At 45.5% G+C, this 11392-nt stretch overlaps 1 pseudogene; it reads left to right on the top strand.

Moving 5' to 3' along the window:
- The first annotated feature begins 722 nt into the window (after positions 1 to 722).
- Positions 723 to 3713, top strand: LOC119622934 (cystatin-9-like; annotated as a pseudogene).
- Positions 3714 to 11392: the final 7679 nt, after the last annotated feature.

The raw sequence follows: 11392 nt of genomic DNA, 5'->3' as shown, positions 1-11392 counted from the left end.
GTGCCTTATTCAGTCTTTTCAGAGCCCCATTTGCTGCTGGAGTTGGAGGCTAGGAGGGTCTTGGTGGAGAACTCAGAATCTCCACCCACAAACTGTGCCGCTGAGCTGCGCCGGCTGTGGCCACAAGAGGGCACCCGTGACGACCTAATGGGCGCACCTCAGCCATTCCTGGGGGCATCTTTGTCTTTCTGGTTCTCCACTGCTCCAATTGCAAGCGGTCACCCGTCCTGGAAACACCTTTGAGGAAGAGGGACAGCCATAAGGAGCCAGGCCCCTAGTACCAGCACTTGGCAGCGCGTCCCTGGCTTGGGAAGCTGCATTCAGGGAGGTGCAGAGAATAGGGTTGGGGGCTCATGTTCTTGGTTTCCTCAACCCCTGCCCAGGACCCCCAGGCTGGGGCCCCCGTCCTGAGACCCTCGGGGGAGCAGACACCTGCAGGACATCGCGCCAGGCCTCCCGGGCTCCCCGCCTCTCTCTCAAGAGGCCCAGCGCTATCTCTGGGCCCTGTGCCTACTCACCCACGATCCTAGCGTACACTGTCACCCCTTTCCATCCTTTCTTGCCTTTCCACCCATCCTCCCTCTCCCATCCCACCCCCACTGCTGAGTCCAGCTCTCACCTTCCACTCATACCTCTCGCACTTGTGTTCCAGTGCCGGGCTCTGACCTCCACTGGGGCGCCCAGTGGAGGGCCTCTTCAGCCTGCGGAGGTGCTGAGGCAGCTGAGGCTGGGCCTCATGTTCAGGGCACTCTCTCTCCCATTGCTGGTCTTTCCCAACCCAGCTGCCTGGGTGCTGTTCCTGACCCCTGAACAGGAGATGATTTAAACGGCTTTGGAATAAGAGAGGCCGCGTGTGGGAGAGACAGGGTGTAACCACAGAGATGAGGCCTGGAGGGAGGAGTTTCTGCCCCAGCAGGTGAATTTAAGGGCCAGACCTGAGCCCTAGAAGGCTCCGGTGGACGCCAGATATCTGAAGGGCAAAGACAGAGGCTGCTGGAGCCTGCATCATGTGGAGTCCGCAGAGGAGGAAGGCTCTGCCCTGGACAGTATCACTGCTTCTCATGGGCTTCCAGCTCCTGGTGACCTATGCCCGGTGCTCTGAAGAGGAAATGGGTGGTAATAATAAAATAGTCCAGGATCCTATGTTCCTCGCCACAGTGGAGTTTCCCTTGAACACTTTCAACGTGCAGAGCAAGGAGGAGCATGCCTACAGACTGTTGCGCGTTCTGAGTTCATGGAGGGAGGATAGCATGGACAGAAAGGTTGGTGACCACATCCTCTTCTGGCCTGTTCTTCTCCATCTGCCCCTAAGTGAGGGGCCAATGTGTCTGGTCTAGGAGACTTGATTCACCATCGGCAGGCCATAGTTGGGTAGTCCATAACTAATTACGGTAGTTTCAGTTTTGGAAAACATTGGACTTAAAAAAATTTTTAAATTAGGGAAATGTCTACTCACATGCAAGATATATTTTTCAATCTTCATGATTTTTATGACATTGTATAACGGGAGAGTGACTTCAGAATAAGGACTTCTAAGGAGATGAAGCTGACAAGAAGAGAAAATAACCAAAGAGACTGAGAAATATTGCAAGGTCATAAAATGAAAATGGAAAAGCAAGGACACACACACACACACACACACACACACACACACACACAGAGAGAGAGAGAGAGAGAGAGAGAGAGAGAGAGAGAGAGAGAGAGAGAGAGAGGACAGTGAGAATTCAGGGCAATAAAGAACACTATCAGCCCTGAGAGGCCACTGTGAGAGGTCAGTTCTCTGATCTCCACCTTCTCTGGGCTCCTTGCTCTGTCTGCACTTAATGAACTGAAGGCTGATTTACACTCTTCCTCAATGGACCTTCATCCTAAAATGTTTGCCTTTTTGATGAAATCATTAACGTGGTCAGGAATGCACAGTTCATCTGGGCTTCAGGCATGAACAGTTAAAATGCCCTCCTAATGGAGCACTTCTGGTTTAGAGAGAGGAGCATTGCTCTTCCTTTCTCGGAAGCAAGATCCTGAAGGAAGGGCAGAGGGACTCCAGTGCCGCACATAGCTTAAGCTCTGGAAAGACTCTGTGCAAGGCCCTGGCTGGTTCTCTGCCTCCTGGGGTGGATTCTTCTCTGCCATCCTCAGGATTGCAATGCTGGTACAGAGGAATTCTCCTCCTTGCTCATTTCCTGCCTCCTCTCAGGAGAATTAAAAGCCTGATGCAGCCCTCAAAGGGTCAAGTGATGGTGTCTGCTAAGAGTCATGCTGGAACCTTGGAAGTCTCAGAGACTGAGATTGGCCAGGCCTCATGCTTCTGCTTTCCCAGTGTTTTGCTTGATTCTCCAAGACCTCGGTGTAAGCCTCCATTCTTAATACCATTAGAATAAAATCTAAGCTCCTTACTGTGGTCTCTAAGTCCTAAATGACTGTAAGTCCTGAAAGCCTTCCACATGGCTTCCAGGATATGGCAATCCCAGCATCATGTTGGGGGCTGGGAAGAATAGATGGGTGGGAGGGAGGCTATGCAGTGGAATGAAATAGAATGGAGTGGGAAGGAGAGCAAGGAGAACTTCAGCATGCACTTTGCAGTAGGGCAGACGGTGTCTTGAAGCTGTTTTCCCAGGGTTTGTGCCTGTGTGTAGTGGGAGCACTGTGTGTCATTTTTCTTGGTAGAGGTCAGTTGGAAGGTTTTGACAACACGCTGTAGATGAGGCTCCCTCTGTCCCAGGGCTCAGGTTACCCTGAAAACTCTTGGAGATCCAACACCCTCCTGGACATGGGGCTCTGTCCTCTGGGAACGCAGCTGCAAGATCACATGCCTGCTGAGAGTGAAGCTGGAGTCTCACCGTGGGAAATGGGGGTGGGTGGAGGTGGAGAATGTGTTAGTGGGGTCTGACTCAGCCTGCATCTTCCCCAGACCCACCATGCCCACCTGCTTTTTGCTCTTAACTCCTCAGTCTAGAGAGGATCCCCTGGGTTTTACCTCCAGTGAGCTGATGCCAAGCCCATGGGCAAGCTCTCAAATGCAGTAGAGTGTTGGGGTCTCTCCTGCACAAATGGCATCTTCACTAGCAGCTACTTAGGGGCGGGAAGACGGTGCATCCACTTTAATCTCTTTTTGTCCAATAGTGGTGAGGTAAGATGGTGTTCTCCATGAATCTGCAACTGCCCCAAACTGTATGTAGGAAATTTGAAGATGACATTGAAAACTGCCCTTTTCAAGAAAGCCCGGAGCTGAACAATGTAAGACAGGGCGTCAGCTTTCCTCAGGTCCACAATTGTGGATGCTGCATGGGGTGTGGTGTGGGCACAGGAGCAGCTGACAAAGCCATTCCGAGTGACAAAGGCAAGTGAGCCCACAGCAGGCTCTACCAGGCTGCCCTGCTTGTGCCTTAGTGGGAAGCCCAGTGAGGCAGGGAGCCCAGGGCTTCACTTTCAGGCCCCCAGCCAATCTGAGTTTCCTGACTCTGCCCTCTGACACCATTGCAGCTGCCTGCACCTGGGCCACATGGCCTTCAGAACCTTCTCTCTGGTCTTCCTCCCCATTCTTCCCTGCCTTCTTGACAAAGAGCCTGGAGACAATGGTGACAATGTCTGTGGGTACATTTCTCAGGGTTTCCCTACTCTGCCCTAGACCCAAAGTGGTGGAGGCTGAGAAGAAGCCCCACTGCCCTCGCTCCTAGGCCCTGCTGAGCTGCAGATCCTGCTCTAGGGGACGAGCTCCAAGCGAATCCTGGCTCTGGGAAAACTTCCCATTCTTAGTCAACCCCCTTATTGTAAGATTAACAAACAGGTAACTAATTGCCTAAGTCTTGGAACTGCTTCCATGGGACAAAGTGTTCTGCTGCTCTTGGGTGCAGGGATCACACCAGGACAGCCTGGGGTTTCCCTGAGGGGCACGGGCTGGAGGAGGAGGCATGGCACAAGTGACCCTGGCTAAGGAGGGAGCCTCAAATCACGATGTAGGTCAGGATTGGCCTCAGGCTCAGGCTAGACCTGAAGGCCAGAGCCACGTGGCTCGATTGCTGGCCCAGGAATGGGCAAGGTGGAGATGGAACCTGTGTCAAGGGCAGATGCCACAGGATTCTGGAACTTCCCCAAACCCCGCCCTATTGTCTCTTCCTGTTTGTTCCTTCAGACCTTCAGCTGCTTCTTCACTGTTGAAACCATGCCCTGGAAGACATATTTTGAACTCCTGAACAAGACCTGCTCAGAGGGGCTCTCCTGAGTGAAAGCCACTCACATGCCTGGCCTCATGCTGCCCCCTCCCCCGTGGACACCAGCTGTTCCCAGGAGTTGCACATCAGTGGCTGAGCAGCTCTGTGCATATTTGTTCTCTTACTTTGCAAGTGTCTGAGGTTTTATGACTTGGCATTTTAGAAACTCCTCATTGTCCAGGTTCCTCATGTAGAATAGGTCATTAAACATCAGCATTTCCAGAAGCTTCCTGTGCCATGTTCTGGAGGGAGGGGCTGAGCAGTTGATGGAGTTCCTCTCAGAAAGGCAGCCTATTTGCATCTGTGTCAGTGGGGTCCTCCCTTCCTTAGGACCTCGTGAGTCACATCCAAGTGGCACAACCAAGACAAGTCTGAGCTCCTGTCTCCATGCTCATGGCTGATGGTGACCCATGTGGCCAGAGGTAGATTGTCTGTGATCTTGCAGGACACCCAATGTGCACGATTGAGCAAGACAGAGCCTCTGGGTCCCATTCAGCACGTGTGGCCTCTGCTCTCGAGGGGAGGCTCACACAGCTTTCCTGGCCCGTGGAAAGTTGGTGAATAGAGGAAGGACTTCTAGCTTCACCCTTATAAAGTTGTCCTGGCATCTGGGGCAGCAGCATCTTCTGGAAGAATCTTAGAAATGTCCAACTTCAGGGCCTCTGACCTTTGGAAAATGCATCTGCACTCTCACAAATCCCCAGGGATGCAGAAATCCCCTGAAAATGCAGGATTTGCAGGAATGCACACCCGCAGGGGATGTGGTGTGAGATGCCTGGGCAGACTGGATGCTACTAAGACCTTGCCCAAATCACCTAAACCAGGGTTTGGCAAACAAATTTCTGAAGAAGCCAGAGAGTAACTATTCTGGCCTTTGTGGGCCGATGGTCTCTCAGCTACTCAGAATTGCTGTCATATCTCGAAAGGAGCAATAGCCAATGTGCAAACATATAAGAGTGGTTGTGTTCCAATAAGTGTTTATTTACATAAACAGGCAGTAAGCTGCTTGGGTCTCAGGCCATAGTTACCAGTCTCAGATGCTAAGAGCTCCTCTGGACCCTGGTGCCCCTGAGGCACACCATGCTACCAGCTCCCAAGCCATGCACCTGCATCTCCCCCAGCTTCACTCAGGGGTTGATCTGTGCAAATGAGCTCCATCAGCAGAGCAGGTGCGCCCTGCAGGTGTGGGAAAGGTCAAATCTGAGGGGCACATTCTGTCATGGAAGTGAGCAGGTCTATGTCCCAGTCTTCCCAACCTCAGGGCACCCAATTCAGAGTTGAATTTCTGCATTTGCATCCCAGCGGGATATACCCCTATCGTCCACACTGTGGTCTCTAGAAAGAAACCGTCACATCCTCCAGCTAAAAATTAAATAAAGTACTCTTTCTGGACAAGACTTAAGTTTCTTCTCTATGAAGATGCCTTCAGCATGTATCTGTAGTTACCTGTGAACTTCAGAGGGACTAGAATACCCTGAGGGCAAGTTCTAAATACCCTAAACCCAAGTTCTTATTCTCCCTATCCCCCAGGAATCTGAACCACTAGGTCTGGGCAGGGCCAGGGAATTTACATGTCTCACCAGCTCTCCTGGGACAGACCTGCTCCTAGTCCTCAGACCACACTTGGAATGGTGCAGGTTCATAAGCCATCATGGCAGGTACATGCAGACCAAACCACAAGTGAGAAGTATCTCCCCTCAAACGGCATTGGGGTGAGGTTGAGAATGATTTCTTCATTGCACGCTGGATTGGGGAAGGGGTCAGAACACTATGCCTGACTGTAAAGAAAAAGGAGAGTTTCTAGACCCCAGGCAACAGGATGGTACCTCTGGAGAAGTGAGAGGCTGCACTGGCCCTGACAACCTGGCCCTCTGCACAGCAACTCCTCAGAGCTGGAGCTTATATTTAGTCAGTTTTCATAATTAATTGTTTAAATTTTTCTAATTTTTTGTTTTATGAAAAGTGGTACGATGAATATTTCTTTTATATATATCGTTGTGTATATATGGTTATTGGTTTCTTATAGGCAATGTGCTCGGAGATTAAACTATTGCCCAATATTTTTATTAAAATTTCTTAAGAATTTTTAATAAACATTGTTACAGTGTCCTCTATTAAAGCACGTAATAGGTCAGTATCATGAGGTTACTTTTGTACCTGGAGCTCTTTCATAAGCAAACGAAAACTTAACTTGGAGGCATTTCTCATGACTGACTTACAAATTAAAATCTAGCATCAATCAATCAATCACAAACAGCCAGCCAGTTAGTTATATAACTAGGGACCTCTGATCACAAGATACCCAAATAAGGCAAACATCTAGGACCAGGAACATCACCATTCCTTGGGTGCTGGTTAGAAATGGGGTTTTCCTGGCCCCACCCACACCTACTTGGTCAGTGTCTTGGGAAGTGGGGTGGCTAAAACTTGGGTTTTAACACGCGCTCAGGAGATTCTGGTCTCTCTGAAGTTTACAAGTGCCTGCAGATAAATGTTGAAGTCATTACACCTATCAGTACATCATGCTCAAATAAGGTAGACATCTAGCTAAGCCAATCAGGTAATTTCTTCACTTTGCTACCTTGTTCAGCCTGTGAAACCTTGCTGTTTATGCTACTAGAGAAAAGCTTTCTCAGTCTTTTTCAGTTTTGAGTGTTGCCAAGTTCATGAATTCTTGTTTGCCCAGATAAACTCTATTGAATTCATTTTGTTTAAAGTTTTTCTTTAACAATTTAGTGTCAGATGTGGAATCCTAAGGCAACCTCCAGCAGCATCTAGGAAAACCTACTAACCAGCAAAGGCACCAGATGAGCCACGGTGCTGTGTTGCTGTAGCTGGAAAGTGGGGGTGAGTTTCCTTTCAAATAGGAGCTCCAGAAACTTGTATTTTGATCTCTTCAACTTTACTTGTGCATTTCCTTAGCCAGTCTCCATTCAGAATCAGATGGGATCCAATAAATAGCAGAACTGAGACCAGTTAAAGCCCTCAGGTAGGTACTTTCTGAAAACTGATTTCTCCGAAGAAAGGAGCCTGGGACTCCACTTGCTGGGATACTGGCTAATTTTATGTATGATAATTAGGGACCACAAGCCTTTATATTTTTGGACAAACAAGTTAACCTTGCTAAGGAAAGTTTAGGATGACAGCATGCGCATGGAGAAGTTTTAATCTTGGCAACATTGTTCATTTGCAAGGTGCAGTAGATGAGAATCCAAAATACTTAAAAACAATACAACCATCATCACTAACAAACAGGCCATTGACTGTTGCTTACCCCCTAGTTTTCACTAGAAATTCAAGCTAATAGTAGTTAAGAGTTCTATATAACATATAGTAATTAATGCTAGAAATAATAAGAGAAACAACTCCGTATGTAAGAATAGTAAGACAAGATTTTGGTAGGTGAAGCTATGAGATATAAAGGATGTGTTTTTCTTTAAGAAAAAAGTATTTTTTTTTAACCGAAAGTAGAATGGCTGGTTCTTCCACAATGGAAAAGAGAAAGCAGATAGGACAAAACCCAATTGATATAAAAGAAGTTGTAGAAGGTTTGTGGAAAGGAATCTTGGGAAAGATTTCACGTGTGATAAAGTTTGATAAGATTAGAAAGAAATTATTTATAATTTATTTAACTGATTATTCATATCAAAAGTATACTGATGTAACACTAGAATTTGGCCTCATATGTTAAAATGACAAGGATATCTTGAATTATTGCACTGCCCTAATGCGAAATTGTGAAAGATGTTTTTCAGCCTTTTAAGAATTCTAGCTAGGAAACAAAGAATGTTTCTTATCAAAACAATTTACTGTGCTTCATGTTGTCTTTTGTCAAGTCTTTAGTTACTTTAGAAAACCAAAACCTCGGCCCGGCGCGGTGGCTCAAGCCTGTAATTCCAGCACTTTGGGAGGCCGAGACGGGCAGATCACGAGGTCAGGAGATCGAGACCATCCTGGCGAACACGGTGAAACCCCGTCTCTACTTAAAAAAACAAAAACAAAAACTAGCCGGGCGAGGTGGCGGTGCCTGTAGTCCCAGCTACTCGGGAGGCTGAGGCAGGAGAATGGCGTAAACCCGGGAGGCGGAGCTTGCAGTGAGCTGAGATCCGGCCACTGCACTCCAGCCTGGGCAGCAGAGCGAGACTCTGTCTCAAAAAAAAAAAAAAAAAAAAAAAAAGAAAACCAAAACCTCTCCATTAAAAGAGCCAAGGTTTTCACTATAACAATGTACTTTTCTGTATTTGCCTTTAAAATCTATTCATCACCATCTTCAGTAACATTTTGTCACAGTGACTTCATATCCTATTTAATCAGGTATTCAAGCCTTAATACTTTTGACCCCTTCCCCAAATCAAATTGTTTTTCTGTTTTTTAAAAAATTTTTTCTTGCTTCTTTTTTGAAATTTTTAATTTTTTTTTTTAAGTTTATATCCCAAATCAAATTCTAAATTAAGTCTTGTGACCTTAAACTAACTTTGGGAGTTTCCAGCTGACCCACGTCACATCTCGAAAGAGTTTGTTTTCTTTCCTTACAAATAATGATAAATTAGGCTTATTTGATATGTTAAATTCTATAAGAAGTACTGTCAAATAATAAAAATCCTCAGGTAGAATATTTCCATCACTAGCTGGACCATTTGAGCACTTACAGTTGAACTTCATTCAATTGCCACTCTCAGTGGGACATCAACATGTTCTTACAAAAATCTCCGTGTTCTCTGGTTGTATAGAAGCTTTCCCATGCAGGAAGGCTAATACTATAATAGTAGGTAGAAGGTTTTCAGAAAACCTGTTTCCTTGATGGGGAATTCCTGAATAAATCTCCAGCAATAGAAATCCTCATTTCACTGGACAAGTTATAACACAGTTAAATAAGGCATTACATGCACAATGGCATTACCATTATTTCTATCATACTTAATTGTATAGGAGAAAGGACAAATGGCATTTTAAGACTGAAATTGGAAAAGCTAATCAATCAACAAGACTTTCTTGGCCAAATGTATTCCTATCAGTTTTGGTGGCAGTCAGATCCACTCCTACAAGAAAACACAGATTAATATTTCATGAACTCATTACCAGGAGACCTATGCACCTAATAATAGAGCCTTATGTATCTCCTGATTTTATAAATTCCAACACGAGTCAGCATTATAAATTTTACTGCATTATTTCAAAGTGTATTTTCATCAAGTAAAAGAAGTCTTACATGACCCACCAGCTGATGACAACCAGACCGTTCGTAATCTAGAACCCAGAGATTGGGTCTTTTAAAAATGACACCAGAAAAAGACTGTGCCTAACCCCCACTGGAAATGACCATACCAAGTTCCCCTCAGTATCCACACTTCAGCAAAACTTAAGGGCCTTGAGCCTTGGATCCACATTTCTCATCTCAAAAGGTCCCCTTCAGACTCTTGTAACTGCACATCCATTGACGATTCCAAGGTGAAACTGCCCAGAAGCAGATGACATTCTAGGCATAGATAGCTTTCCCAAGATCATGAATCAAGACTTCTCTTAATGCCATCATAAAATAATTGTTCCTTTCTCTCTTTTCGCTGTGCATTCTTTTTGTTTATGAGTGGCAGAATAATGCTATGATCAGGATCTCCCAATCAATAGCTTCAGCAAGAATCATAGCTGAATGTTGGAGAGGTCATGCTAAACTTAAATTCCTATATGATTTTAGAGATCCTCTAGTTCACCCTATAACAAGTTTTACTGATACCCCTAGTGTGAATGCATGTTGGAATTGCATATGTGGATTATACTTTAAGATTCATATGTTCAGATTTCTTGTTTAAATCTAACAGTAGACAGAATCTCTAGTGAGGATTTTGCAGTGAAGTCTTGCCAGAAATGAAATTTAAAAACCAAAGGGAAAGGTTATGCAGCAATTTATAGATACTTTCATAACCCAAATCCCCTCACTGTGGGTAGCCTTCAGCCATGCGATAATTGAATAAAATAGCCTTGGCCGAGTAATACTAATGCTTATCTTTTGGTAGCTGCTAACACACAAAGCACCACACAGGGAACTGTCTGTTGTGCCCCTCCAGGGTGTATTTTTATCTGTAGAAGATTTAATAATCAGCCATAAGAATGAGCAAATCCAGGCTTTGATAAATGAGAAATAAAAGGTCCATGTGCATTGCGGATTTCACCAGCACCACTCTTACTCCATAACTGTCTGGAAACTAAGCCTTGGTCAACACCCTTTAATTTGCATTGTAGAATATCAAAGAATTGACCAGCAGGCATATATCCCCCTAAATTGGCATCTTGTGGTAGAATACTCCTTTCCTGTCTTGACATATACATAAATGAGGTGATGAGACATACGTTGCAAACATACAGCTGATTCTACTGCAAAGGCTATAAAGCCACAGCCTCCTCCAAATCATCTTGCTAAACTTGTTGTAGTTCACAGTATTGCTTTGGAATACCTCTTTGCTGAACAGGGAGGGGGGTGTGAGATGGCTGTCACTGTCTGCTGCACTTAGGTAAATACGTCTGGTTTAGGAGAAACTCAGTTGCAAGAAATCAACTAATAAGGCACTTGTTTAAAATAAGTACATTTTTCTTTTGGCTCATTCTTTGATTTATTTGACTTTAATTGATTTGGGTCATGGTGGCCTTGATTATAGAGAATATTTAGTCTCAGTACTTCCCTCCTGATGGTCAGATTAGTCCTCTTGGCTCACTGTGTCCTCTTGAGTCTTAAATGTTTGCGTGGAGCCACCTACTGTTTGTCAAACAACATCACCCCAGTGAGAGTGACAAAAACATGAAGAACAACAGAAAGAATTACTCAGTTAGCCTGGCATCTTATGAATACCATACTGAGACCAACTAGGTCTGTTATAATGATGACAGAGAGCAGAGTTAATGCCCAAAGCTTTGGCCAGCCTTTCATGATTGTTAAAGCAAATAAGAAGGCCATTAGCTTGAGGTTGTCTCTGTACTGTAGCTCTTATGTAAGCAAACAGATGCTTACTTTGGAGGCATTACTTGTAACTGACATTTTAAAAGACAAACCTAGCCTCATTCAGTCACAAACAGTCAAACCAGCCAATTGCTTATATAACTAGACATCTCCCAGTACATGATCCCCGAAAGAGGCAAACGCCTCCCACCACACCATGCCCAGGCAAAGGAAATGCCTAGCTCTAGCTAAT

Source organism: Chlorocebus sabaeus, chromosome 2, assembly GCF_047675955.1.
Source record: "Chlorocebus sabaeus isolate Y175 chromosome 2, mChlSab1.0.hap1, whole genome shotgun sequence".
Taxonomy (NCBI): Eukaryota; Metazoa; Chordata; class Mammalia; order Primates; family Cercopithecidae; genus Chlorocebus; species Chlorocebus sabaeus.
This window is presented reverse-complemented; position numbering and strand designations above follow the sequence as displayed.